Genomic DNA, 26,184 nt, shown 5'->3' with positions numbered 1-26,184 from the left:
CAGCTCCTTAAAGCTGGCAGGACTGGCACTCTACCAACCCTGGTCACAGGTACTAAGAATGTTATAAAAAATAAAGCTACTTCCACTGCCCAGAAATTGGTTTGGATATTTCTCTTGCAGATGACTCTTGTTACCGAGAGCAAATTACTCCAGAGAAATATTTTTATTTTTATTTTAAAGAAAATCAAAACTGAATCCATGTATGTAATTGCCAGTCCAAGAATAAACATGTTTCAGGGCACTTACAATCTTTTACATGCTTATAAAATTCATTGGAGTAGTTTATAAAAATAAACCTCCGTAACAGCACAACATACTCCAGCTCTTTGCTGAGTACAAAAAAGGATGCTCCTTGCGTTTCTATTTGTAGATAAGTCTCTCAGAGTTTTATTGTATGAAACAAGTTTGACGGTCTTCCAATTCAAATTTTCTTGATTAGCTGCCTGAAAATACCATAGTACTGCATGACAAATTAGCATTTACTTATTTAGAATTTTCTTGATTCTTGAGTTTCTCTACAACATAGTGATATACTAAGCTCAACAGTCAGCTGTGTTTTACACCCTGTATTTTCTACCACTACAATTAATTAATCCATCTGGGCATAGGTGGACTTCTCTAAGTAAAGGAACTGAGTGTTGAAATTTCACTCTAATCCATGGATTGTGCTCCAGTGCATTATATATACTATACCTTTATTTAAACACTCTTATGACCTATTGCTTAGAAGAAATAAACATTTCACTCAACACGCTTCATGCCAAAGGAATTTATAGGCAATTCATTCGACTGCTTTGGTTCCTTGACTATGGCATTTCATTTGACATATATTTAAATCATCTCAAATTATTAGAAAGAACTTTAATTGCATGCTTCATCTTTGCAACAATGTGGTTCCTACAGTCAAACCTATTTTGCACTAAACCCCACGAAAAGCCAAGATATTTTCTAGATTCTTAGTGAAAAATAGCCCACACAGGAACCTGGAAAACACACATTTCAGCATCGTAAAAACCTGACAGCAAACTCAGGAGTATCAGAATTAGTCTAGGCACAGCAATCAAAATGGAGACTTCCCCTAGAGGCATCTTCCATGCTCTGTAAAGATCTCGTTACACAGAACTGCCTGGAATGAACACTCCAAAGAATGAAAAGCATTCCATACCCAGGGCTGGCTTCAGAGCTATGACAATCAGCCTCAGCATGTGGTATTTTGCAAGATGGGTCTCAAAACCACAAATCACTGCAGCATCAATAGGCACAAATACATTTTTCCTCTTTAAAAATATCTACCTAAAAGTTAATTCATTTTTCACACAAAATGTGAAAAATGCTAAGAGCTAAATAAAGGGCTAATAAAGAGCTAAATAAACCCAACTGATGCTTGCCATAGGGTCAAAACAGAAGATAAAACAGAAGTGTAACATGATCTGGCATATCCCTATTAACTTGTAGAATAAACCTATTGTGGTTCACAGCCTAACACTACATAAAGCTTCTGTAATCCAGATTGTACCATTCAAAGCACTAGTTGCTTTCAGAAAGCATCTGCAGTTTAACATTTTACACGACCCTAGCGAATAGGTCAGAAAATCCATCAGTATCCTGACCGGGCCATAGGTGATAGCTGACGGCCACACAGATTTCTCCTCCTGTCAAACCTGAGCGATGCTCTTTCGCGGGGTAGCGTAGGTACTGTAGCAGGGAAAAACTCTACTCTGGTGCTGCCCGAGCACAGACAGAACCGCGCATCCCTGCTGGGCACCGCGGGCCGGACTCTGCCCCAGAGCCCCACGTCAGGGGCGGCCCCGGGCTCAGCCGGGCAACCCTCGGCCGGCCCGGGGCCCGCCCGACACCCCACGGGCAAGGGCTGTCCCGCCCCAGGGAGAGCTTCGTGTGAGCTCCACCGAGCCGCTGATTCTGCCGGAGGCGACACCCGAGGGCCCAGACCGCCTCACGGCCGCGTCCGGAGGAGGCTGCGCTCCGCACGGAGCGGACAGCGGCGGCCCTGCCCGAGCTGCTCGCCGAGCCGCGAGGCCGCCCTCAGCAGCGAGCACATTCCCGCACCACTGCGAGGGTGGTGGAGGGCCGTACGTGTCTGGCAGGGCGGCTCGGAGGCGCTGGTGTTCCCCTGGCCGCTGCAGACCCTCACGCTGAAGTTTCCTTCTCTCGTGCCCTCAGGGCTCCCAGAGCCGCCCTGGGCTCTGGTGGAGCAGGCCGGGGCTGCTCCATCCCGGGGCACTGGGCAAAGCCATTCCTTGGTGTGGGTTTGATGTTCCCCACACAGACAGCGCCGGGCTGTTTTGGGGGCTGTTTTGGGGAATTGGGGCTGTTCTGAAGACTCGGCTGCAGCCCTGCTCAGAGGGACCGGGAGAGGCCCAGCAGCACGGAGCCAGCCTGTCTGGAGCACTGGGGCACCGAGCAGGACGCAAAACCTGCTACAGAGAGGTGCCACTGGCCACAGCAGCAAATGAGGAAATCTTCCTCTGGCTGCAGGTCAGGGAGCAGCGGGTGTGATCAGCGGCGTTCCATGCCCCTGTAAGGTGGAGGTGGAGATTGGAAGAGCCTCTGGAGGGACTGGCTGGACGCTGCAGTGGTCAGTGTGACACGGAGCTGTGGCCGGCCTGGTCAGTGCAGGTCACTCTGGCCCCTCTGTTTGGAGGCACAGGTCACCTCGGGGCTGGAGCCCAGCTGGAGTCAGGAGAGGCTGCGCTCAGCAGTGCCTCTGGAGTTGATAATCTCTCTCTGATTCCCGTGTGGTTCATGTGCCACTTCCCAAACAGCACGGAGAAGCCCACCTCTGCCTTTAGTGTGCTTTGAGAAAGCCCAGCTCAAACCTGCTTAGTTTTCTAGTGAGGGAATTTGTCTTTCTCCACAGGCTGCAGAACCCAGGAGTAGGTTGCCAAGTGTGGACAGTTGGATGTTTTCCTTTCACTGACCACTGGGGCTTTGGGGTCCTGTGTAAATCCATGGGGCAGAGGGATGCTGGGATCAGGTGGCAGTGCTGGCTGCTGGAACGTGCCAGGATCCTTGTCTGCAAGCTGCAGTTGAGTGCATTCTGTAATTCCTGAACCAGAGGTGCTCACCTGCCTCTCCCATCGAGTGGGTTTGTTTTTTGGGGTCCTGTATTTCTTTCTTGTTGTCTTCCACAAATCCAGGGAAAAACACGCATTTTATTTCAGTTCTTCTCCTCACCTAATCCTCTAGCTGCTCATCTAGAGGTCTCTTGCAGCCCCTGATACTGAAGGAGTCTTTTCAGGGTTACCTAGGGGCTCTGTGGGGTGAGAGCTCATGGATGAAGTGCTGCTTGTGGCCAGGGAGCAATGGAATGGCAAGCAGCTGGCTCTCTGGGTAGAGAGGTCTCATTTCTAGCTAAGGGAACCTATTTCTGGCTCTGATCCACAAACTGGGTCAGGTCCAGGCAGTTCTCTCTGGACTGCCCACACTGGTAAATGCAGCTGCCTCAACTTCTAATTTTTCTTTTTTTCAGACTCCATTGATGATGTGTCTTATGACCTCCTGGAATGCCATGGCCAAAGGAACCTTCTTTTCAGCTGCAGGGGTGGCACCTTCATCATGTGCTGCCCTTCTGGAGCAGGAGCTGCTGGCACATCAGCCATTGATCTGAGGGAATGAAGCAGGGTGCACAGGAGAGCATTTCTCAGAGCCAGAGGCCATGGAACAGGGTGGATGCAAGCTTGGGGAGTTCACCTCATATTAAAATCCTCTGTGGCCTATGGGGAAACAGCAAATCTCTCTCTGCAAAGCCTAAGACTGGAATATGCCAGCACCCATCATGCCAATATGTCCCTGTCTTGTTTCCAGACAAACCTCCTGTTAAACCTGCCAGAGTTGCCAAGATGACCAGAAAAGTGAGGGCCTTTCAGACAAATCCTCTTCCCCTTGAAGACCTCTCTGAGCTCCCCAGCTCCTTCTGATCTCTGCCCCATCCTTGGCTTTCCACCCCTCTCCCTGCCTCAGGAGCCATTGCTGGGAAGGATTTACCAGCTTTGGGAACTGGGAGCTTCAAGATTGAAGACTTCCAGCAGGAGCCCCAGTTCCCAGATGTACCCAGTACATCTGTAAATCTCCCCCACAACTGTTATTTGCTAAATGGAGCAGTCCCAGCAGTGCTGTATTTCATCCCAGCATTTATTTAGCTTTATTTTTTGTGCTGTACAATGTGGCTGCTTCAGTGAGGCCGTGGTCCCCCCACCTTCCCCTGCCTGGCCTGGCTGTCCCCAGGGCACCTTGCTGAACTCTCCCATGGTGCTGCTTACTCCTGGGCTTGTGTCACATGTCCTTTCTAGAGGATGATTTTATTCAGCAAACTCCTGGTGCAGGACAGCAAAGCTGCAGAGATGAGCACAGACGCCAACAGAGAACCTGGGTGTGCTGAGGCAGGACATGGAACTGATGCAGGCCAAAACTGCCCCAGGGTCACCCCATTCCAGTCAGGAGTGTGGTATCAGGGCTACCAAACCGTGAAGTGTGGTAGCCCCTCTGTGCATCCCTGTGGGATGAGGAGGACAAGGCAGGGGAGTGTGTGAATGGGGAGGGAAGAGCTTCCAGGTGTTCTGGATGAGGTGTGGTAGAGCCAGGGCAGCCTTCCTGTGCACCTCAGGTGAAGTGCTGAGGGAGTGACCTTCACACAAAGCCTTGGGTTTTCCCACTGCATTCCCCAGGTGCAGCAGAATGTCAGAGAAGGAATCAAAGCACGGAGGATTTCCAGTGAAGGAGATACTGGGAGGAGTTGGACATGTGTTCTTCCATTCCATAAAACAAGGAAAACCAGGGGCCAGAGAGAGGGATAAGGAGTTTCCAACGTCTGCCAATCCCTGGTGACTGCCCTCCCTGCCCTGCCAGACCCTCTGGCACAGATTCCAAAGCTGTGGGGCAGATCATGAGGGTGAATGTCCTGGTTCTGGCCAGGATGGGGTAAATTTTTGCCATAACCAGGACAGGGCATGGCCAGGACGTGGAGGTTGTTCTGAACCACTCCACAACATTTTCCAGGGACAGGGGAAGAAATCTCCGCTGGATAACATGCATGACAGCCTGGTTGGGTACTGCCAGGCTCTATGGGGTGGATGGTTGCATGTGAATTGTCCCAGTCCATTATTAATATTGTTGCGGTTACTGCTCATTTTCTTGTTTCATTGCTGTTTCCATTATATTGTTCTTGTCTCAACCCACAGTCTTTAACTTTTGTGCTTCCAGTTCTATTCTCAAGCCCACCAGAGAAGGGAGGGGAGAGGGAGAAGGGAGTGAGGAGCAGTGGTTTGCAGTGTTCCAGTGGAAACACCAGACTGGGGAATGCCATTCCCAAACCACAAAAGTGAGTGCATGAGCACTCTCCATCTCAGTCCCTTGTTTTCTGCAGCCATGACCTCCAGCACCAGTCTCCAAAGCAAGAGGCAGCACTGAGGCATTTGCAGTACTCACCCTGCTCCAGACATGGAGAATGTATAAACAGACTCAGAAGGGCTTCCTCATGGCATTGAAACTCCTGTCAGCTTCTCGCACTCTGCCATGGTCAGCAATTCCTCTTGCAACACTCAGGAGTTTCCAGGTTTGTTCCATCAGCTAAGGCTTATGTGCCTTGAAGCATCCCCCCAAGTAGTTTGCACATGGCATTGTTCCTTCCTGTCCTCTTTCTAGCTTTGATGTGCTAGTTTTCTCCATCGTGTGGTGGCTCTGAGCACCCTCTCTGACCAAACACTGCCTTTGGAGTGACTTTCCCTCTGTGCCAGATTTGTCTGCCCATGGTGTCGTTTTGCATGTGCGAGGCAAGGGACCCCTTTTGCCTTTCACAACCTTCAAGGTCCCTTCCAGCCCAAACCATTCTGTGGTTCTGTGAGGCTGTGGCCTTTCCCTGCCCTCTGAGGACACTGTGCCCAGAACCTGGAACCACCCACTCTGTGACATCAGCCCCAGGTGCCATGGACAGTGCAGTTGCTGCAGCACTCGTCAGAGACTGCACTGGAAGAGACAAGCTTTTGTCTCTTTCAGCTGACAGATGCTGCTGACAGCGATGAATCTTCTGTACCTGTACCTCTTCATCCTGCTGGCTGTGTACAGACCTGCACATGGTACCTGGGGCAACTGCAGGTATGGCCCCAGGCTCTAGGAGGGTGCTTGTCCCCCATTGCCATACCCCAAACCCCATGTGGGAGCCTCCTTGCCAGCACCCAGGTACTGGAACAGAAGGGCAGTAATGATTTTGTGCTTCCAGAGGGACCTGTGGGCTCCGGCCCATGGCTTCTGACTACAACTCCATAGATGCTGACTACCGAATTGTGACTGGCACAGGTGCCCTGCCAGGGGCCTGGCCCTGGATTGTCAGCATCCAGGACCCCAGGAAAATAGGCACCGGCCATACATGTGGAGGGTCCCTCATCAGCCCACAGTGGGTCCTCACAGCAGCCCATTGCTTCCTCCAGGCCAGGTAAGGAGGAGCAGGGAATGAGGGTATCCTCACCACACAAACAGTTGCCCAGCCTGCAGCACCTCAATACTACGGGGCCCAACTGAGGGACTGCTCAGAAGGCTGGGCTCGTGCCACTGCTGCCCAGCAGCCTCCAGTGTGGCATTCCTGGAGCCTAAGGCATGCTAGGGCAGTCACACTCCTCATTGCCCTGCTTTCCTCTCTGCCTTGAGAAGCAGAAGGAAGGGAAGTGCTGAGCTGCCACAGTGATGCCTTTTCAGGACTACCTAAAAACAGGCCAGACAAGGAATAAAAAGTGATTATATTTATTGAAGGGCCTCCAGGTCCATTTTAGGCAAAACAAAAGACCCCCCCAAGTGCTACAACCCAAAATTGACCACGGGTCAAAGGTTTTCACACCTATAAATTTGGACCATTTGCATATTTAGGGTTAATCTTCTAATTACAGCTTCAGGTAATGAAGTCATTTACCCCCAGTTTGCTCCCCTCAACTCACTTTTGTTTCCATCTCTCGAGGCCTGAGGCAGTGAGGTATCCTTGATTGCCAGGCCTGGAGAGGAATTTTTGTGACCAGAATGGGAAAGCAGCAGCAGCTCACACTGTGTGCAGAATTTAGTTATACAGTAAAAAACTGCAGGATTACAAATGGATGAAAAATACAAAAGCTAAAATCCTAAGGCATCAACAGCACACGGCTCTGCTCTTCCTCAGACCCCTCTCTGCCTTGCAGGAATGTCACCATGTGGCGTGTGCTGATCGGGGCCACCAAGCTGACCCATCTGGGCCCTGAAACTCAGGTGCGCCACATCAAGCGGCTCCTGGCCCACCAGGAGTACACGGCTGATTCCCAGCAGAACGACATCGCCCTGCTGGAGCTGGACAAGCCCGTGGAGTGCAGTGACTACGTCCAGCTTGCCTGCGTGCCCAACGCCTCGCTCACAGTGTCAGAGCTGAAAACCTGCTACATTGCTGGCTGGGGTTCTGCCACTGCAAAAGGTGAGTTCCCAAAAAGGGCCCTGAGGGTGAGCTGGGCACACCAGCAAGATGGGTTTGGCTTCCTGACAGCACAAACCAAAGTCAGGCTGTAGGATGTATGCCTCTGGAGAGCTGGGCCTGGCCTGCTCCCCAAAGGCAGACAGAAAGGACACAGCGCTTCAACAACTGCTCCAGAGGCAAAGCCAAGCCCTAGGGAATGAGTTCACCCCCAGACAGGGGAGTGGAACTGGCAAAGAGCTGCTGGGTGCCCATTCCTTCCTGTGCTTGCAGCTCAGGGTCCGAGTGATGTCCTGCAGGAAGCCAAGGTCCGTCTCCTGGATATCCGGCTGGTTAACAGCAGCCGTCGGTACGCTGGGGCCATCCACACCCACAACCTGTGTGCTGGCTACCCACGGGGTGGCATGGACACCTGCCAGGTATGAGTGCTGGGAGCCAGCAGCGAAGGTACCCCGTCACCATGGGCTTTGTCTGGCAAACCACTTTTCCTCCACTGCTGGAGTTTCCTTGCCAAGTGACCGTGTTCCCCAGGCCTGCCCCTCTGCCCAGAAAGCCCATCCAGTGTTCTCAGCAGCCCACAGATCCAGATTCTGGATGATCTATGCTCTGCCCATCCAGGATCACTGTGCAGATACAAAAGGGGGCCTTCACAGACACCCACCCTGTTCCCAGCTAAGGTTCTTGAGACTCCAGCACCTGAGCAAAGCCTTTTTGTACCATGAATACAGCTGTGGCAGGGGCTGCAAGAGAGAAACAGGCCTCTAGTGCTGACAGCAGCCACCCAACAGCACCCTAATCCTCTTTCCTCTGTTGCAGGGTGACAGTGGAGGGCCTCTGGTGTGCAAAGATAACCATGCTGGCTACTTTTGGCTTGTTGGAGTGACCAGCTGGGGAAAAGGCTGTGTCAGAACAAAACGCCCGGGAGTCTACACCTCCACTCAGTACTTCTACAACTGGATCCTGATTCAGATGGGCATGCGTCCACCTGGAACAGACACTCTAGCACCAGAGACAACCTACATCTCAACCCCTCTTGAGCAGCCAGAGCCAACACTGACAGAGTCAAACTGCTCTACTCCCACTCCATATCCTGAGTCAGCTGAAACAGCTACTCCAAGACCAGAGCCAACCTTCAGCTCAGCCCCCTTGGAGCAGCCAGAGTCAGCACCAACAGAGTCAGGCTGCTCTACTCCCACTCCATGTCCAGAGTCAGCTGAAACAGCCACTCCAGCACCAGAGCCAACCTTCAGCTCAACCTCTTTTGAGCAGCCAGAGCCAACACCAACAGAGTCAAACTGCTCTACTCCCACTCCATGTCCAGAGTCAGCTGAAACAGCCACTCCAGCACCAGAGCCAACCTTCAGCTCAACCCCTTTTGAGCAGCCAGAGCCAACACCAACAGAGTCAGGCTGCTCCACTCCCACTCCATGTCCAGAGTCAGCTGAAACAGCCACTCCAGCACCAGAGCCAACCTTCAGCTCAACCCCTTTTGAGCAGCCAGAGCCAACACCAACAGAGTCAGGCTGCTCTACTCCCACTCCATGTCCAGAGTCAGCTGAAACAGCTACTCCAGCACCAGAGCCAACCTTCAGCTCAACCTCTTTTGAGCAGCCAGAGCCAACACCAACAGAGTCAGGCTGCTCTACTCCCACTCCATGTCCAGAGTCAGCTGAAACAGCCACTCCAGCACCAGAGCCAACCTTCAGCTCAACCTCTTTTGAGCAGCCAGAGCCAACACCAACAGAGTCAGGCTGCTCTACTCCCACTCCATATCCTGAGTTAGCTGAAACAGCCACTCCAGCACCAGAGCCAACCTTCAGCTCAACCTCTTTTGAGCAGCCAGAGCCAACACCAACAGAGTCAGGCTGCTCTACTCCCACTCCATATCCTGAGTCAGCTGAAACAGCTACTCCAAGACCAGAGCCAACCTTCAGCTCAGCCCCCTTGGAGCAGCCAGAGTCAGCACCAACAGAGTCAGGCTGCTGTACTCCCACTCCTGATCACTCAACTGCAACAGCCACACCAGAGCCAGAGTCGACCTCAAACCCCTCTGAGGAGCCAATGTCAATGCAACCTCTCTTGCCTGCTCCACATCCATACCAGATAGTGGTGAAATTCTTAACTCGGGTGCACCAGATACTGCTGGGCCTCATGAGAAAAAAGACATGGGCAGCAGGATGAACAGGATCCACTGCAGGCTGCAGTGGACCATGACCATTACATACTGGGGCAGTGCCTGCTCGTCCAAAGGCAGCCTCAGGTCAAAGGCGTCCTCTGTCCTGCCAATCTTCCTCCTCTGCATGCACAAATGCTGAAATTTATTTAGTTGTGTAAATAAAGTTGCCTGTTACCACTGTTAGCATGTGTTTGTAGTCCAGTCCAGTCTCCTGTGCAAGGCAAGGACTCCCAAGCCAGGCACCAGCAAAACAAAGCTCTGATGGGAGAAGGGACACAGGTCACAGGGGGCTACAGCTCTTGAGGACAGCAGTTGGGAACACTGTTTTATGCTGCCCAGCAGTGGAATCCCTGGGTGCGGGACTTGAAATTCAACTCTCATGACTCAGGGAACACCGTTCTAGAAAGTCTCAAGGCTGAAGATTGGCCGGACACAGGCTGAGGAGGAGTTCCACAGCCAGAAGTTCCACAGCCAGGAGCAAGGATTTCTGAGCAGTGGGCAGACCAGAAGAGCTTTGTGCCACCCCCAGTGTTGTGATAGATGAACTGTCCACAGCTCCCCTGCAGACACTGCTGGCACTCAGACTGACTCCACATCTGTCAAAGACATAAGGAATATTTTGGCAAAGTGCCTCATGTTCCCCTACTGAGCATCCTTACCACCCTCTCTGAGGAAGCCACATCCCTGTGCTAAGGCTGGAAAGCAAACACCCAAACCCAAACCCTTTACTTCTTCCCTAGCACACCCACCCCAAAGAAACTCAGAACCAAAATTAAAACAAAACACCCCCACCAAATAACACCCCCAAAAAAACCCACCTCCACATTAAAAAATTAAAACTGGACTATTGAATTAATTTCCCATACATTCATAAACTAGATTATCTCTGTGAAGAGGCATCATCTGGCTTTTGCATAACCAATACTTGGCAACTAAAGTTATATTAGGGGATTTTATTATAGGTTGGGTGTTAGGTTTTCTATCCCATATGCAATGGAATGTGAGGTTTTCTATCCCATATGTGAGGGTTTCTGTCCCATATTCAATGGCATGTGAGGTTTTCTATCCCATATATGAAGTTTTCTATCCCATACTCAATGGGATATTAGGTTTTCTATCCCATCTGCATATTTTCCCCATTCCCTGGAGCCTCTTGCACTTTTTGGAACCTCTGCCAGCAACATTCTACTCCTTGATCTCGGTTTTAATATGTTCAACATATTAATTGTCAAACATTATTAGTGTTTGTTCTTAAGCACACATATGCTTTGGTCAGTACAGAATTCTTAAAAAAAAGGTTTGGCAAAGTAAATGGTTGATAAATCAAGGGAACAGAGAAAAAGTAAACTGTAAGGAGAATGTACATAAATAAATACAAACTTTTACCTTCATCAGGTAGCTGAGACTTCTTTCACTGAAGACATCCCTAAGGAATCCCATTTCCTCTTTATGATTTGAATCAGGTCTTAGCTGAGATGTCAAAAGGGCCAAAGTTTCATGCAACCCTAAATTTAGATTCAGGACAGAACAAAAACATTCTACACAGCATTTCTCACAGGACCTTCTACTGCAGTCTTAACAGTCACTACATTTATTTGGGTATCACATTGATGATCATCACATTTGCAGAGACTTGTGATTATCTCGTGTTTATCCACAGCTCATTTTGCAACACTCCCCTCATAAGTGTCAAGCACACCATCATATTAAGGCAAAATCTAACAAAGCAATATATATTTCTTAAGAAATTATCTTTCACATTTAACACTTCATGTTTATTACTCCTTGTTTCCAGAACCCTTTGTTTCCCCTCTTACAAATTTGAAATTTTAGTACCACAGCAGACTCTCAAACTGATTGAATGACCTTTTTTTGCACAGGTAGCAGCTCTACCTCCCCAGCAGCTTTGCTTACAAGTGTTATCCTGCCCCTTCCACTCTGAGGCACCTATAAAAAGCCAGGCCTGACCAGAGGAAGAAAGGATAAAGTGTAGATTTCCATTGTGGTGGAATCAAAGCTTGTGGCTAGTTTTCTAAAAAAATATTTAAATATCCCAATTTTGCAACACACAGAGCCAGACAAAGGCCAGATTTTTCCCGGTGAACCATGTCTGGGAACACAGGACCAAAACAAAACAGGAAATATAAAAAGGTGGAGGGGGTTCAAATCTATTCCTGTGGCTATTCTCTCCACGAACCTTAGAGTGGCTTTTGATCCAGGAGACTCAAACTCACTCCTGCTTTAATCCTAAGCATCATTTATTATCTGTGACTTCTCCTGGGCAGCATACTGGAGAAGCTAGTAAAGTAGCCTTGAACAAAGACACTTATTTTAAGTTAAAAGGAAGGATATTTACAATGTTTATCAACCCCTGTTCAGAAAATATTAAGAAATGACACAGCAAGCAGCAGAGATATATGGGCTGATCTTTAGTAAGCACATGTAGAAGGCACTGTTACACTGAGGGGTCCAATTCTGCCTATCAGAATATATTCAGGTCTATCAGAATATATTCAGATCTATCAGAATATATTCAAGTCTATCAGAGTATATTCAGGTCTATCAGAGTATATTTGGGTGCTCTAGGGTTAGTAGGAAACTGATCCTGACAAACTTTATTAATTTTCACCTTTTACATTCCACCTTCCTTCTTGTAGGTAATTGCTCAGAAACTTCAGTTGAATTATCTTAATTCTATTACATTTTACTCCTATTTAAATTATTTTTATGTGTGAAACAGGTATGACAAGATTTCAGTCACTGCTCTGTTGAAAGCATGCAGCTGAATTACCTGAGTCTTCTGAAAGCACTGGCATGGCTTTGTTCTTACTCTTAGAGACAAATGTTCAACTTCAACCAAGAAGATTTTTCTTCTTTCTGGACTGTGGTTCAGAAGCACTCCTGAAATGAGCAAACATAATACCTAAGCTCAAATATGCAAGAAAAATGTCAGGCATGTAAAAATAGCATTTTTTTTAGTTTTCAGTATAACCTGGATCGAGCAGAGTTCTGCAGTTATTCTGCTGTGCAAGTAACAATGTAAAATACTAGGTTATGTAATGAAATGTAAGTAAAATGAAAAAATACTAGGTTATATAATAACCATATTGTATCTTGGATAAAGCTGAGGCTGAAGAGAGTAGCTCTCAAGATAGGTCTAAATAACCATCTGAAAAAACAGAAGGGAAGGGATGTTTGAAAGCACTGGAAAACATCACGTGCAGAAACAGAGCATGCAGGAAGATGTCACACCACCAGATGTTCTGGGGCTTCCTAAAAGCTCATCTCAAAGAAATGTCCACATCCCTGGGATTCTGAGGAAACGAGGGTACACTTACATGCAGCTCCTTAAAGCTGGCAGGACTGGCACTCTACCAACCCTGGTCACAGGTACTAAGAATGTTATAAAAAATAAAGCTACTTCCACTGCCCAGAAATTGGTTTGGATATTTCTCTTGCAGATGACTCTTGTTACCGAGAGCAAATTACTCCAGAGAAATATTTTTATTTTTATTTTAAAGAAAATCAAAACTGAATCCATGTATGTAATTGCCAGTCCAAGAATAAACATGTTTCAGGGCACTTACAATCTTTTACATGCTTATAAAATTCATTGGAGTAGTTTATAAAAATAAACCTCCGTAACAGCACAACATACTCCAGCTCTTTGCTGAGTACAAAAAAGGATGCTCCTTGTGTTTCTATTTGTAGATAAGTCTCTCAGAGTTTTATTGTATGAAACAAGTTTGACGGTCTTCCAATTCAAATTTTCTTGATTAGCTGCCTGAAAATACCATAGTACTGCATGACAAATTAGCATTTACTTATTTAGAATTTTCTTGATTCTTGAGTTTCTCTACAACATAGTGATATACTAAGCTCAACAGTCAGCTGTGTTTTACACCCTGTATTTTCTACCACTACAATTAATTAATCCATCTGGGCATAGGTGGACTTCTCTAAGTAAAGGAACTGAGTGTTGAAATTTCACTCTAATCCATGGATTGTGCTCCAGTGCATTATATATACTATACCTTTATTTAAACACTCTTATGACCTATTGCTTAGAAGAAATAAACATTTCACTCAACACGCTTCATGCCAAAGGAATTTATAGGCAATTCATTCGACTGCTTTGGTTCCTTGACTATGGCATTTCATTTGACATATATTTAAATCATCTCAAATTATTAGAAAGAACTTTAATTGCATGCTTCATCTTTGCAACAATGTGGTTCCTACAGTCAAACCTATTTTGCACTAAACCCCACGAAAAGCCAAGATATTTTCTAGATTCTTAGTGAAAAATAGCCCACACAGGAACCTGGAAAACACACATTTCAGCATCGTAAAAACCTGACAGCAAACTCAGGAGTATCAGAATTAGTCTAGGCACAGCAATCAAAATGGAGACTTCCCCTAGAGGCATCTTCCATGCTCTGTAAAGATCTCGTTACACAGAACTGCCTGGAATGAACACTCCAAAGAATGAAAAGCATTCCATACCCAGGGCTGGCTTCAGAGCTATGACAATCAGCCTCAGCATGTGGTATTTTGCAAGATGGGTCTCAAAACCACAAATCACTGCAGCATCAATAGGCACAAATACATTTTTCCTCTTTAAAAATATCTACCTAAAAGTTAATTCATTTTTCACACAAAATGTGAAAAATGCTAAGAGCTAAATAAAGGGCTAATAAAGAGCTAAATAAACCCAACTGATGCTTGCCATAGGGTCAAAACAGAAGATAAAACAGAAGTGTAACATGATCTGGCATATCCCTATTAACTTGTAGAATAAACCTATTGTGGTTCACAGCCTAACACTACATAAAGCTTCTGTAATCCAGATTGTACCATTCAAAGCACTAGTTGCTTTCAGAAAGCATCTGCAGTTTAACATTTTACACGACCCTAGCGAATAGGTCAGAAAATCCATCAGTATCCTGACCGGGCCATAGGTGATAGCTGACGGCCACACAGATTTCTCCTCCTGTCAAACCTGAGCGATGCTCTTTCGCGGGGTAGCGTAGGTACTGTAGCAGGGAAAAACTCTACTCTGGTGCTGCCCGAGCACAGACAGAACCGCGCATCCCTGCTGGGCACCGCGGGCCGGACTCTGCCCCAGAGCCCCACGTCAGGGGCGGCCCCGGGCTCAGCCGGGCAACCCTCGGCCGGCCCGGGGCCCGCCCGACACCCCACGGGCAAGGGCTGTCCCGCCCCAGGGAGAGCTTCGTGTGAGCTCCACCGAGCCGCTGATTCTGCCGGAGGCGACACCCGAGGGCCCAGACCGCCTCACGGCCGCGTCCGGAGGAGGCTGCGCTCCGCACGGAGCGGACAGCGGCGGCCCTGCCCGAGCTGCTCGCCGAGCCGCGAGGCCGCCCTCAGCAGCGAGCACATTCCCGCACCACTGCGAGGGTGGTGGAGGGCCGTACGTGTCTGGCAGGGCGGCTCGGAGGCGCTGGTGTTCCCCTGGCCGCTGCAGACCCTCACGCTGAAGTTTCCTTCTCTCGTGCCCTCAGGGCTCCCAGAGCCGCCCTGGGCTCTGGTGGAGCAGGCCGGGGCTGCTCCATCCCGGGGCACTGGGCAAAGCCATTCCTTGGTGTGGGTTTGATGTTCCCCACACAGACAGCGCCGGGCTGTTTTGGGGGCTGTTTTGGGGAATTGGGGCTGTTCTGAAGACTCGGCTGCAGCCCTGCTCAGAGGGACCGGGAGAGGCCCAGCAGCACGGAGCCAGCCTGTCTGGAGCACTGGGGCACCGAGCAGGACGCAAAACCTGCTACAGAGAGGTGCCACTGGCCACAGCAGCAAATGAGGAAATCTTCCTCTGGCTGCAGGTCAGGGAGCAGCGGGTGTGATCAGCGGCGTTCCATGCCCCTGTAAGGTGGAGGTGGAGATTGGAAGAGCCTCTGGAGGGACTGGCTGGACGCTGCAGTGGTCAGTGTGACACGGAGCTGTGGCCGGCCTGGTCAGTGCAGGTCACTCTGGCCCCTCTGTTTGGAGGCACAGGTCACCTCGGGGCTGGAGCCCAGCTGGAGTCAGGAGAGGCTGCGCTCAGCAGTGCCTCTGGAGTTGATAATCTCTCTCTGATTCCCGTGTGGTTCATGTGCCACTTCCCAAACAGCACGGAGAAGCCCACCTCTGCCTTTAGTGTGCTTTGAGAAAGCCCAGCTCAAACCTGCTTAGTTTTCTAGTGAGGGAATTTGTCTTTCTCCACAGGCTGCAGAACCCGGGAGTAGGTTGCCAAGTGTGGACAGTTGGATGTTTTCCTTTCACTGACCACTGGGGCTTTGGGGTCCTGTGTAAATCCATGGGGCAGAGGGATGCTGGGATCAGGTGGCAGTGCTGGCTGCTGGAACGTGCCAGGATCCTTGTCTGCAAGCTGCAGTTGAGTGCATTCTGTAATTCCTGAACCAGAGGTGCTCACCTGCCTCTCCCATCGAGTGGGTTTGTTTTTTGGGGTCCTGTATTTCTTTCTTGTTGTCTTCCACAAATCCAGGGAAAAACACGCATTTTATTTCAGTTCTTCTCCTCACCTAATCCTCTAGCTGCTCATCTAGAGGTCTCTTGCAGCCCCTGATACTGAAGGAGTCTTTTCAGGGTTACCTAGGGGCTCTGTGGGGTGAGAGCTCATGGATGAAGTGCTGCTTGTGGCCAGGGAGCAATGGAATGGCAAGCAGCTGGCTCTCTGGGTAGAGAGGTCTCATTTCTAGCTAAGGGAACCTATTTCTGGCTCTGATCCACAAACTGGGTCAGGTCCAGGCAGTTCTCTCTGGACTGCCCACACTGGTAAATGCAGCTGCCTCAACTTCTAATTTTTCTTTTTTTCAGACTCCATTGATGATGTGTCTTATGACCTCCTGGAATGCCATGGCCAAAGGAACCTTCTTTTCAGCTGCAGGGGTGGCACCTTCATCATGTGCTGCCCTTCTGGAGCAGGAGCTGCTGGCACATCAGCCATTGATCTGAGGGAATGAAGCAGGGTGCACAGGAGAGCATTTCTCAGAGCCAGAGGCCATGGAACAGGGTGGATGCAAGCTTGGGGAGTTCACCTCATATTAAAATCCTCTGTGGCCTATGGGGAAACAGCAAATCTCTCTCTGCAAAGCCTAAGACTGGAATATGCCAGCACCCATCATGCCAATATGTCCCTGTCTTGTTTCCAGACAAACCTCCTGTTAAACCTGCCAGAGTTGCCAAGATGACCAGAAAAGTGAGGGCCTTTCAGACAAATCCTCTTCCCCTTGAAGACCTCTCTGAGCTCCCCAGCTCCTTCTGATCTCTGCCCCATCCTTGGCTTTCCACCCCTCTCCCTGCCTCAGGAGCCATTGCTGGGAAGGATTTACCAGCTTTGGGAACTGGGAGCTTCAAGATTGAAGACTTCCAGCAGGAGCCCCAGTTCCCAGATGTACCCAGTACATCTGTAAATCTCCCCCACAACTGTTATTTGCTAAATGGAGCAGTCCCAGCAGTGCTGTATTTCATCCCAGCATTTATTTAGCTTTATTTTTTGTGCTGTACAATGTGGCTGCTTCAGTGAGGCCGTGGTCCCCCCACCTTCCCCTGCCTGGCCTGGCTGTCCCCAGGGCACCTTGCTGAACTCTCCCATGGTGCTGCTTACTCCTGGGCTTGTGTCACATGTCCTTTCTAGAGGATGATTTTATTCAGCAAACTCCTGGTGCAGGACAGCAAAGCTGCAGAGATGAGCACAGACGCCAACAGAGAACCTGGGTGTGCTGAGGCAGGACATGGAACTGATGCAGGCCAAAACTGCCCCAGGGTCACCCCATTCCAGTCAGGAGTGTGGTATCAGGGCTACCAAACCGTGAAGTGTGGTAGCCCCTCTGTGCATCCCTGTGGGATGAGGAGGACAAGGCAGGGGAGTGTGTGAATGGGGAGGGAAGAGCTTCCAGGTGTTCTGGATGAGGTGTGGTAGAGCCAGGGCAGCCTTCCTGTGCACCTCAGGTGAAGTGCTGAGGGAGTGACCTTCACACAAAGCCTTGGGTTTTCCCACTGCATTCCCCAGGTGCAGCAGAATGTCAGAGAAGGAATCAAAGCACGGAGGATTTCCAGTGAAGGAGATACTGGGAGGAGTTGGACATGTGTTCTTCCATTCCATAAAACAAGGAAAACCAGGGGCCAGAGAGAGGGATAAGGAGTTTCCAACGTCTGCCAATCCCTGGTGACTGCCCTCCCTGCCCTGCCAGACCCTCTGGCACAGATTCCAAAGCTGTGGGGCAGATCATGAGGGTGAATGTCCTGGTTCTGGCCAGGATGGGGTAAATTTTTGCCATAACCAGGACAGGGCATGGCCAGGACGTGGAGGTTGTTCTGAACCACTCCACAACATTTTCCAGGGACAGGGGAAGAAATCTCCGCTGGATAACATGCATGACAGCCTGGTTGGGTACTGCCAGGCTCTATGGGGTGGATGGTTGCATGTGAATTGTCCCAGTCCATTATTAATATTGTTGCGGTTACTGCTCATTTTCTTGTTTCATTGCTGTTTCCATTATATTGTTCTTGTCTCAACCCACAGTCTTTAACTTTTGTGCTTCCAGTTCTATTCTCAAGCCCACCAGAGAAGGGAGGGGAGAGGGAGAAGGGAGTGAGGAGCAGTGGTTTGCAGTGTTCCAGTGGAAACACCAGACTGGGGAATGCCATTCCCAAACCACAAAAGTGAGTGCATGAGCACTCTCCATCTCAGTCCCTTGTTTTCTGCAGCCATGACCTCCAGCACCAGTCTCCAAAGCAAGAGGCAGCACTGAGGCATTTGCAGTACTCACCCTGCTCCAGACATGGAGAATGTATAAACAGACTCAGAAGGGCTTCCTCATGGCATTGAAACTCCTGTCAGCTTCTCGCACTCTGCCATGGTCAGCAATTCCTCTTGCAACACTCAGGAGTTTCCAGGTTTGTTCCATCAGCTAAGGCTTATGTGCCTTGAAGCATCCCCCCAAGTAGTTTGCACATGGCATTGTTCCTTCCTGTCCTCTTTCTAGCTTTGATGTGCTAGTTTTCTCCATCGTGTGGTGGCTCTGAGCACCCTCTCTGACCAAACACTGCCTTTGGAGTGACTTTCCCTCTGTGCCAGATTTGTCTGCCCATGGTGTCGTTTTGCATGTGCGAGGCAAGGGACCCCTTTTGCCTTTCACAACCTTCAAGGTCCCTTCCAGCCCAAACCATTCTGTGGTTCTGTGAGGCTGTGGCCTTTCCCTGCCCTCTGAGGACACTGTGCCCAGAACCTGGAACCACCCACTCTGTGACATCAGCCCCAGGTGCCATGGACAGTGCAGTTGCTGCAGCACTCGTCAGAGACTGCACTGGAAGAGACAAGCTTTTGTCTCTTTCAGCTGACAGATGCTGCTGACAGCGATGAATCTTCTGTACCTGTACCTCTTCATCCTGCTGGCTGTGTACAGACCTGCACATGGTACCTGGGGCAACTGCAGGTATGGCCCCAGGCTCTAGGAGGGTGCTTGTCCCCCATTGCCATACCCCAAACCCCATGTGGGAGCCTCCTTGCCAGCACCCAGGTACTGGAACAGAAGGGCAGTAATGATTTTGTGCTTCCAGAGGGACCTGTGGGCTCCGGCCCATGGCTTCTGACTACAACTCCATAGATGCTGACTACCGAATTGTGACTGGCACAGGTGCCCTGCCAGGGGCCTGGCCCTGGATTGTCAGCATCCAGGACCCCAGGAAAATAGGCACCGGCCATACATGTGGAGGGTCCCTCATCAGCCCACAGTGGGTCCTCACAGCAGCCCATTGCTTCCTCCAGGCCAGGTAAGGAGGAGCAGGGAATGAGGGTATCCTCACCACACAAACAGTTGCCCAGCCTGCAGCACCTCAATACTACGGGGCCCAACTGAGGGACTGCTCAGAAGGCTGGGCTCGTGCCACTGCTGCCCAGCAGCCTCCAGTGTGGCATTCCTGGAGCCTAAGGCATGCTAGGGCAGTCACACTCCTCATTGCCCTGCTTTCCTCTCTGCCTTGAGAAGCAGAAGGAAGGGAAGTGCTGAGCTGCCACAGTGATGCCTTTTCAGGACTACCTAAAAACAGGCCAGACAAGGAATAAAAAGTGATTATATTTATTGAAGGGCCTCCAGGTCCATTTTAGGCAAAACAAAAGACCCCCCCAAGTGCTACAACCCAAAATTGACCACGGGTCAAAGGTTTTCACACCTATAAATTTGGACCATTTGCATATTTAGGGTTAATCTTCTAATTACAGCTTCAGGTAATGAAGTCATTTACCCCCAGTTTGCTCCCCTCAACTCACTTTTGTTTCCATCTCTCGAGGCCTGAGGCAGTGAGGTATCCTTGATTGCCAGGCCTGGAGAGGAATTTTTGTGACCAGAATGGGAAAGCAGCAGCAGCTCACACTGTGTGCAGAATTTAGTTATACAGTAAAAAACTGCAGGATTACAAATGGATGAAAAATACAAAAGCTAAAATCCTAAGGCATCAACAGCACACGGCTCTGCTCTTCCTCAGACCCCTCTCTGCCTTGCAGGAATGTCACCATGTGGCGTGTGCTGATCGGGGCCACCAAGCTGACCCATCTGGGCCCTGAAACTCAGGTGCGCCACATCAAGCGGCTCCTGGCCCACCAGGAGTACACGGCTGATTCCCAGCAGAACGACATCGCCCTGCTGGAGCTGGACAAGCCCGTGGAGTGCAGTGACTACGTCCAGCTTGCCTGCGTGCCCAACGCCTCGCTCACAGTGTCAGAGCTGAAAACCTGCTACATTGCTGGCTGGGGTTCTGCCACTGCAAAAGGTGAGTTCCCAAAAAGGGCCCTGAGGGTGAGCTGGGCACACCAGCAAGATGGGTTTGGCTTCCTGACAGCACAAACCAAAGTCAGGCTGTAGGATGTATGCCTCTGGAGAGCTGGGCCTGGCCTGCTCCCCAAAGGCAGACAGAAAGGACACAGCGCTTCAACAACTGCTCCAGAGGCAAAGCCAAGCCCTAGGGAATGAGTTCACCCCCAGACAGGGGAGTGGAACTGGCAAAGAGCTGCTGGGTGCCCATTCCTTCCTGTGCTTGCAGCTCAGGGTCCGAGTGATGTCCTGCAGGAAGCCAAGGTCCGTCTCCTGGATATCCGGCTGGTTAACAGCAGCCGTCGGTACGCTGGGGCCATCCACACCCACAACCTGTGTGCTGGCTACCCACGGGGTGGCATGGACACCTGCCAGGTATGAGTGCTGGGAGCCAGCAGCGAAGGTACCCCGTCACCATGGGCTTTGTCTGGCAAACCACTTTTCCTCCACTGCTGGAGTTTCCTTGCCAAGTGACCGTGTTCCCCAGGCCTGCCCCTCTGCCCAGAAAGCCCATCCAGTGTTCTCAGCAGCCCACAGATCCAGATTCTGGATGATCTATGCTCTGCCCATCCAGGATCACTGTGCAGATACAAAAGGGGGCCTTCACAGACACCCACCCTGTTCCCAGCTAAGGTTCTTGAGACTCCAGCACCTGAGCAAAGCCTTTTTGTACCATGAATACAGTGTGGCAGGGGCTGCAAGAGAGAAACAGGCCTCTAGTGCTGACAGCAGCCACCCAACAGCACCCTAATCCTCTTTCCTCTGTTGCAGGGTGACAGTGGAGGGCCTCTGGTGTGCAAAGATAACCATGCTGGCTACTTTTGGCTTGTTGGAGTGACCAGCTGGGGAAAAGGCTGTGTCAGAACAAAACGCCCGGGAGTCTACACCTCCACTCAGTACTTCTACAACTGGATCCTGATTCAGATGGGCATGCGTCCACCTGGAACAGACACTCTAGCACCAGAGACAACCTACATCTCAACCCCTCTTGAGCAGCCAGAGCCAACACTGACAGAGTCAAACTGCTCTACTCCCACTCCATATCCTGAGTCAGCTGAAACAGCTACTCCAAGACCAGAGCCAACCTTCAGCTCAGCCCCCTTGGAGCAGCCAGAGTCAGCACCAACAGAGTCAGGCTGCTCTACTCCCACTCCATGTCCAGAGTCAGCTGAAACAGCCACTCCAGCACCAGAGCCAACCTTCAGCTCAACCTCTTTTGAGCAGCCAGAGCCAACACCAACAGAGTCAAACTGCTCTACTCCCACTCCATGTCCAGAGTCAGCTGAAACAGCCACTCCAGCACCAGAGCCAACCTTCAGCTCAACCCCTTTTGAGCAGCCAGAGCCAACACCAACAGAGTCAGGCTGCTCCACTCCCACTCCATGTCCAGAGTCAGCTGAAACAGCCACTCCAGCACCAGAGCCAACCTTCAGCTCAACCCCTTTTGAGCAGCCAGAGCCAACACCAACAGAGTCAGGCTGCTCTACTCCCACTCCATGTCCAGAGTCAGCTGAAACAGCTACTCCAGCACCAGAGCCAACCTTCAGCTCAACCTCTTTTGAGCAGCCAGAGCCAACACCAACAGAGTCAGGCTGCTCTACTCCCACTCCATGTCCAGAGTCAGCTGAAACAGCCACTCCAGCACCAGAGCCAACCTTCAGCTCAACCTCTTTTGAGCAGCCAGAGCCAACACCAACAGAGTCAGGCTGCTCTACTCCCACTCCATATCCTGAGTTAGCTGAAACAGCCACTCCAGCACCAGAGCCAACCTTCAGCTCAACCTCTTTTGAGCAGCCAGAGCCAACACCAACAGAGTCAGGCTGCTCTACTCCCACTCCATATCCTGAGTCAGCTGAAACAGCTACTCCAAGACCAGAGCCAACCTTCAGCTCAGCCCCCTTGGAGCAGCCAGAGTCAGCACCAACAGAGTCAGGCTGCTGTACTCCCACTCCTGATCACTCAACTGCAACAGCCACACCAGAGCCAGAGTCGACCTCAAACCCCTCTGAGGAGCCAATGTCAATGCAACCTCTCTTGCCTGCTCCACATCCATACCAGATAGTGGTGAAATTCTTAACTCGGGTGCACCAGATACTGCTGGGCCTCATGAGAAAAAAGACATGGGCAGCAGGATGAACAGGATCCACTGCAGGCTGCAGTGGACCATGACCATTACATACTGGGGCAGTGCCTGCTCGTCCAAAGGCAGCCTCAGGTCAAAGGCGTCCTCTGTCCTGCCAATCTTCCTCCTCTGCATGCACAAATGCTGAAATTTATTTAGTTGTGTAAATAAAGTTGCCTGTTACCACTGTTAGCATGTGTTTGTAGTCCAGTCCAGTCTCCTGTGCAAGGCAAGGACTCCCAAGCCAGGCACCAGCAAAACAAAGCTCTGATGGGAGAAGGGACACAGGTCACAGGGGGCTACAGCTCTTGAGGACAGCAGTTGGGAACACTGTTTTATGCTGCCCAGCAGTGGAATCCCTGGGTGCGGGACTTGAAATTCAACTCTCATGACTCAGGAAACACCGTTCTAGAAAGTCTCAAGGCTGAAGATTGGCCGGACACAGGCTGAGGAGGAGTTCCACAGCCAGAAGTTCCACAGCCAGGAGCAAGGATTTCTGAGCAGTGGGCAGACCAGAAGAGCTTTGTGCCACCCCCAGTGTTGTGATAGATGAACTGTCCACAGCTCCCCTGCAGACACTGCTGGCACTCAGACTGACTCCACATCTGTCAAAGACATAAGGAATATTTTGGCAAAGTGCCTCATGTTCCCCTACTGAGCATCCTTACCACCCTCTCTGAGGAAGCCACATCCCTGTGCTAAGGCTGGAAAGCAAACACCCAAACCCAAACCCTTTACTTCTTCCCTAGCACACCCACCCCAAAGAAACTCAGAACCAAAATTAAAACAAAACACCCCCACCAAATAACACCCCCAAAAAAACCCACCTCCACATTAAAAAATTAAAACTGGACTATTGAATTAATTTCCCATACATTCATAAACTAGATTATCTCTGTGAAGAGGCATCATCTGGCTTTTGCATAACCAATACTTGGCAACTAAAGTTATATTAGGGGATTTTATTATAGGTTGGGTGTTAGGTTTTCTATCCCATATGCAATGGAATGTGAGGTTTTCTATCCCATATGTGAGGGTTTCTGTCCCATATTCAATGGCATGTGAGGTTTTCTATCCCATATATGAAGTTTTCTATCCCATACTCAATGGGATATTAGGTTTTCTATCCCATCTGCATATTTTCCCCATTCCCTGGAGCCTCTTGCACTTTTTGGAACCTCTGCCAGCAACATTCTACTCCTTGATCTCGGTTTTAATATGTTCAACATATTAATTGTCAAACATTATTAGTGTTTGTTCTTAAGCACACATATGCTTTGGTCAGTACAGAATTCTTAAAAAAAAGGTTTGGCAAAGTAAATGGTTGATAAATCAAGGGAACAGAGAAAAAGTAAACTGTAAGGAGAATGTACATAAATAAATACAAACTTTTACCTTCATCAGGTAGCTGAGACTTCTTTCACTGAAGACATCCCTAAGGAATCCCATTTCCTCTTTATGATTTGAATCAGGTCTTAGCTGAGATGTCAAAAGGGCCAAAGTTTCATGCAACCCTAAATTTAGATTCAGGACAGAACAAAAACATTCTACACAGCATTTCTCACAGGACCTTCTACTGCAGTCTTAACAGTCACTACATTTATTTGGGTATCACATTGATGATCATCACATTTGCAGAGACTTGTGATTATCTCGTGTTTATCCACAGCTCATTTTGCAACACTCCCCTCATAAGTGTCAAGCACACCATCATATTAAGGCAAAATCTAACAAAGCAATATATATTTCTTAAGAAATTATCTTTCACATTTAACACTTCATGTTTATTACTCCTTGTTTCCAGAACCCTTTGTTTCCCCTCTTACAAATTTGAAATTTTAGTACCACAGCAGACTCTCAAACTGATTGAATGACCTTTTTTTGCACAGGTAGCAGCTCTACCTCCCCAGCAGCTTTGCTTACAAGTGTTATCCTGCCCCTTCCACTCTGAGGCACCTATAAAAAGCCAGGCCTGACCAGAGGAAGAAAGGATAAAGTGTAGATTTCCATTGTGGTGGAATCAAAGCTTGTGGCTAGTTTTCTAAAAAAATATTTAAATATCCCAATTTTGCAACACACAGAGCCAGACAAAGGCCAGATTTTTCCCGGTGAACCATGTCTGGGAACACAGGACCAAAACAAAACAGGAAATATAAAAAGGTGGAGGGGGTTCAAATCTATTCCTGTGGCTATTCTCTCCACGAACCTTAGAGTGGCTTTTGATCCAGGAGACTCAAACTCACTCCTGCTTTAATCCTAAGCATCATTTATTATCTGTGACTTCTCCTGGGCAGCATACTGGAGAAGCTAGTAAAGTAGCCTTGAACAAAGACACTTATTTTAAGTTAAAAGGAAGGATATTTACAATGTTTATCAACCCCTGTTCAGAAAATATTAAGAAATGACACAGCAAGCAGCAGAGATATATGGGCTGATCTTTAGTAAGCACATGTAGAAGGCACTGTTACACTGAGGGGTCCAATTCTGCCTATCAGAATATATTCAGGTCTATCAGAATATATTCAGATCTATCAGAATATATTCAAGTCTATCAGAGTATATTCAGGTCTATCAGAGTATATTTGGGTGCTCTAGGGTTAGTAGGAAACTGATCCTGACAAACTTTATTAATTTTCACCTTTTACATTCCACCTTCCTTCTTGTAGGTAATTGCTCAGAAACTTCAGTTGAATTATCTTAATTCTATTACATTTTACTCCTATTTAAATTATTTTTATGTGTGAAACAGGTATGACAAGATTTCAGTCACTGCTCTGTTGAAAGCATGCAGCTGAATTACCTGAGTCTTCTGAAAGCACTGGCATGGCTTTGTTCTTACTCTTAGAGACAAATGTTCAACTTCAACCAAGAAGATTTTTCTTCTTTCTGGACTGTGGTTCAGAAGCACTCCTGAAATGAGCAAACATAATACCTAAGCTCAAATATGCAAGAAAAATGTCAGGCATGTAAAAATAGCATTTTTTTTAGTTTTCAGTATAACCTGGATCGAGCAGAGTTCTGCAGTTATTCTGCTGTGCAAGTAACAATGTAAAATACTAGGTTATGTAATGAAATGTAAGTAAAATGAAAAAATACTAGGTTATATAATAACCATATTGTATCTTGGATAAAGCTGAGGCTGAAGAGAGTAGCTCTCAAGATAGGTCTAAATAACCATCTGAAAAAACAGAAGGGAAGGGATGTTTGAAAGCACTGGAAAACATCACGTGCAGAAACAGAGCATGCAGGAAGATGTCACACCACCAGATGTTCTGGGGCTTCCTAAAAGCTCATCTCAAAGAAATGTCCACATCCCTGGGATTCTGAGGAAACGAGGGTACACTTACATGCAGCTCCTTAAAGCTGGCAGGACTGGCACTCTACCAACCCTGGTCACAGGTACTAAGAATGTTATAAAAAATAAAGCTACTTCCACTGCCCAGAAATTGGTTTGGATATTTCTCTTGCAGATGACTCTTGTTACCGAGAGCAAATTACTCCAGAGAAATATTTTTATTTTTATTTTAAAGAAAATCAAAACTGAATCCATGTATGTAATTGCCAGTCCAAGAATAAACATGTTTCAGGGCACTTACAATCTTTTACATGCTTATAAAAT

This window comes from Lonchura striata, chromosome 27, assembly GCF_050655825.1.
Source record: "Lonchura striata isolate lonStrDom1 chromosome 27, ASM5065582v1, whole genome shotgun sequence".
In the NCBI taxonomy this organism is placed as follows: domain Eukaryota; kingdom Metazoa; phylum Chordata; class Aves; order Passeriformes; family Estrildidae; genus Lonchura; species Lonchura striata.
This window is presented reverse-complemented; position numbering follows the sequence as displayed.